This window comes from Gekko japonicus, unplaced genomic scaffold (assembly GCF_001447785.1).
Source record: "Gekko japonicus isolate JY-2015 unplaced genomic scaffold, Gekko_japonicus_V1.1 scaffold210, whole genome shotgun sequence".
Taxonomy (NCBI): domain Eukaryota; kingdom Metazoa; phylum Chordata; class Lepidosauria; order Squamata; family Gekkonidae; genus Gekko; species Gekko japonicus.
The window spans coordinates 591,206-595,249 of NW_015168658.1; the positions used below are offsets into that span (position 1 = coordinate 591,206).

At 52.0% G+C, this 4,044-nt stretch overlaps 1 protein-coding gene across 1 annotated transcript in view; it reads right to left on the minus strand.

Moving 5' to 3' along the window:
- Positions 1–4,044, minus strand: part of LOC107113843 (lipoma-preferred partner homolog) — a 430,270-nt gene that overhangs the window by 372,331 nt on the left and 53,895 nt on the right. Inside the window, exon 2 of the mRNA XM_015415237.1 lies at positions 3,417–3,529. The gene's annotated coding sequence lies outside the window, so the exon portion shown is untranslated. The remainder of the gene's footprint in view (positions 1–3,416; positions 3,530–4,044) is intronic.

Consider the following 4,044-nt stretch of genomic DNA (forward strand, 5'->3'; position numbering starts at 1 on the left):
GAGGAGGAGGAGGAGGAGGAGGAGGAGGAGGAGGAGGAGACTGGATTCATACCCCGCCCCTCACTAACCGAAGGGAGTCTCGGAGCAGATTACAAACTCCTTTCCCTTCCCCTCCCCACAACAGACACCCTTTGAGGTAGGTGGGGCTGAGAGAGCTCTTTCCATAACTGCTCCTGAGAGAGAACAGCTCTAAGAGAACTTGTGACTGACCAAAGGTCACCCATAGCTCTGACACAACTATGGCTTGCCCAAAGTCATCCAGCAGCTGCAAGTGGATGAGTGGGGAATCAAACCCAGTTTTCCCAGATTAGAGTCCGCGCACTTAACCCCGACACCTAATCTGTCCTCCCCTGCCATGCGCTCCTGGTTTCAATGATTTCGGCGGTGGGGTGTATGTGTGCAAACAAGGGCAAAATCTTTGTATCTTTCCAACTCGCAAGTCTCACTCGCAGCACAATCTCTCCCACCACCCTCTCTTGGAATGTTCTCCCCGGGGCTACCAAATCGATTCCGCGGCAGGGGAACATTTTTGCTTCCTGCCGACCATCCGCTCCCCTTTTGGAGGAAACGTCACGCTCCCCGGAACAGCGCCTTCTTCCACTGAGAACAAACAACCCTCCGGAAATTCAGCAGGGCCCTGACAAGAACATGTTTTGCTGGAGACGGTGGGCTCCCCCCTCCCTGGCAGTCTTCAAACAGCGGCTGGACAAACACTTGTCAGGGATGCTTTGGGCTGATACTGCGTTGGAGAGCCAGAAGGAGGAGGAGGAGAAGATTGGATTCAAACCCGGCCCTTCCCTGGGAGTCTCAGAGCGGCTTACAAACTCCTTTCCCTTCCCCTCCCCACAACAGACACCCTGTGAGGCAGGTGGGGCTGAGAGAGCTCTGACAGAAACTGCTCTTTGTCAAGGACAGCTTTTATCAGAACTACGGCTTGCCCAAGGTCATCCAGCAGGTGCAGGTGGAGGAGTGGGGAATCAAACCCGGTTCTCCCAGATTAGAGACCGCGCACTTAACCACTACACCAAAGGTGTCTCAGAGCGGCTTACAAACTCCTTTCCCTTCCCCTCCCCACAACAGACACCCTGTGAGGCAGGTGGGGCTGAGAGAGCTCTGACAGAAACTTCTCTTTTTCAAGAACAGCTCTTATCAGAGCTACGGCTTGCCCAAGGTCATCCAGCAGGTGCAAGTGGAGGGGAACCAAACCCGGTTCTCCCAGATTAGAGTCCGCGCACTTCACCACTACCCCAAACTGGCACCAAACAGAAGGTACCACATGCCCAAGTCTCCTATCCCAGGGTCACCAAGTACTATCTTCACCCCCAGCGGGGGGGGGGGCCTTTGGGGGGCGTGGCATCCCCGATGTGATGACCTCACGTTGGGGACGTCGTCCCCCCTGCCCGCCCAACAGGGAGCCGGTGTTTCCCTGCACGTCTGACCTCCATGGAGATCGGACACGCAAAACGCCGGCTCCATGCAGTTAAAGGGGCCCCTTTAACTGCAGGGAGCCGGTGTTTCCACACGCCCGATCTCTGAGCAGAGATCGGGCGTGTGGCTGGCCCGCAGCCACCCCTCTCCCTCCTCTCTCTCAAGAGAGAAGGGAGAGGGGTGGTGGCGGGTGGTGGGGCTTGGAAGCGGGGCTTCTCCTGGCAGGTAGAAGCCCCCCAAAAGCGGGGGACCCCTGCCAAACCAGGAGGTTTGGCAACCCTAAGACACCCTGTGAGGTTGGTGGGGCTGAGAGAGCTCTTTCCAGAACTGTCCTTGAGGGAACAGCTCTGACAGAAATATGTCTTGCCCAAGGTCATCCAGCAGCTGCAAGTGGAGGAGTGGGGAATCAAACCCGGCTCTCCCAGATTAGAGTCCGCGCACTTAACCTCCACACCAGACTGGCTCTCAAAGGTGGACTACAAAAAATGTAAAGAAAACTCCTGTCATTCCAGAGACTGTGCAAAACAGAATTGCTCTTTATAACTCCTTTAGAAAGGCTGTAGAAAAATGGAATTTTTGCAGACACTTTTTGCAAAAAGGTAGGGGTTGTAGCATAGGGCAATGTTTATAGAATGTTGTTACTGTTTGCACTGGTATCGTTTCCTGACTTTGCATTCCAGCCTTATTGCGCCGCTCAATATGCATCTCTTGCTTTGTTCAGTTTTGTAATCCACCGCTCAAAGACGGATGACAGATAAAGGAAGCAAATAATGTTCCCATCCCCAAATGGAAGATCCCCAACAACCCTTGGAAAACGACCGTCACTCTGATTCGCTTCCACATCCCGCCCCACCCAACTCTATTTTATGAGATTAAAAATACCCCTCCTCGTATCACAGCAATAATACTGGGAGGGAGGGGGATTGGAAGGCTCACAAAGCGTTTTCCCCCCATTCACCAAAAGATTATCTGTATCGATGATTAATAACCCCAGTCACTAACAAACCTAAGCCTCTAGGCCTCGATTACGGCGACCAGCTGACTGGTATTTTACCTGCCTGTTCAACATTTGGGTCTTGGGAAATTCAGTTTCATAAACCAGGTATTGATGCTGTCAACCACATCTGCCAGGACCAAGGCCTTGGCCTGCCAGAACCACACCAAATTTCCCCCTTTGGTACGGCCAATAAAGTTTTCAGGATCCAATCCCGACTATCACAACCTGTCCTCCGGGTATCATTCAAACTGCAAACGGACAACCATAGCAGCTGCCAATTGTCCATCATTTGACCCTGTCATGCTACCCCGTGGGTTGCCACCTTCCTCTGCCACCACTCTGGACTTAGGGTCCCTTGGGAAGGTCCAGAGTATCCTCCCAAGCACAACCAAAAATGCCCCTTTTAAGCCGAGAAATATAGGTGCGATGACCAGGCAGAGAACATAAAAATGGTTTATTAATACCATAATGGGCAGCGGAAAAACAAGGTGCTTAAAATCTATAACAGTGTCTAAAGGTAAATAAAACAAATCTAACGCGGCTACCCATTTCTCTTAACTGGTTATTATTCAGGGCCCACAGCCTTTTATACCAGGCCTGTGCCTGTACTCACTCTGTCCCAAGTGAGGGAACTTTCTCTCAGACCAGACTGTCCCCACGGCTTAGCTCTGTGAGAGAAAAGAACACGGTTCCACAGCCCACAAAGTTTTAAGCAACAATCTCCTCATACAATCCCTGGACACCGACTGGTTACAACCGGCGCCAAGCATTGTGGGGATTGTAGGCGGTGTCTGATTTCCACTCCCACACAGGTCTCCTGGGCCTAGGCCTCACTAGGCCTAGGCCTCACCAGTCCTACACAGATCATGACAGACCCTCGTCCACATAATTCCCAACAAAGAATCTGGAGAAATGAGCGAACGCAAAGTACAGAGGGAGCACGGAATAACTCCTTGGGGTTCTGGTGCAAAGAAGAAGGCAGTCGACCTACCAGCAGCCTCGAAGAGCGTAGCCTTCTAGTAAGGAGACGGGCGAAGACGGGCCCTCGGGTGCAAACGCAGGCTTCCCCCCTTCTCACGAAGTTGCAATTTCTCTCTTTCAGCCCTGTGAAAAGTGAGTGGAGGGGAATCTTACATGAGAGGCTTTTCCTTGAAGAAGGTTCCACAAGCATTTCTCTGCAGTAATTCTGAAATTCTTCACAACACACTGGGTTTATTTATTTATTTATTCATTCATTCAATTTATATCCCGCACTCCTTGTGTAGCAGGCTCAGGGTGGCTTACAGTAGGCTAAAATACGTTAAAACACGGATGCATTGAGACAATGCAATAATGTAGTATACAAAAAATGGCAATCATAAATACAAATAAATCATGGTCATTTCCTGCAGGAGCGCAGATCCGGCAGTAAGGAGCCCAGGGGGCGGGTACATGCAACAAGCCCCACCCCCTGCTCCCAGCAGCCCTCAGTAGGGCCACGAGGAGCAAGAAGCAGCCAGGTAAGTTGCAGAGGGACCCGCCCCCGCCCGCATTCAGGTACAAGCTCTCCCTCCTCTGTGACGGCAGATCTGCACGTCCCCCCCCCCCCAATCCCTAGCAATCCAAAACACTCCCATCGC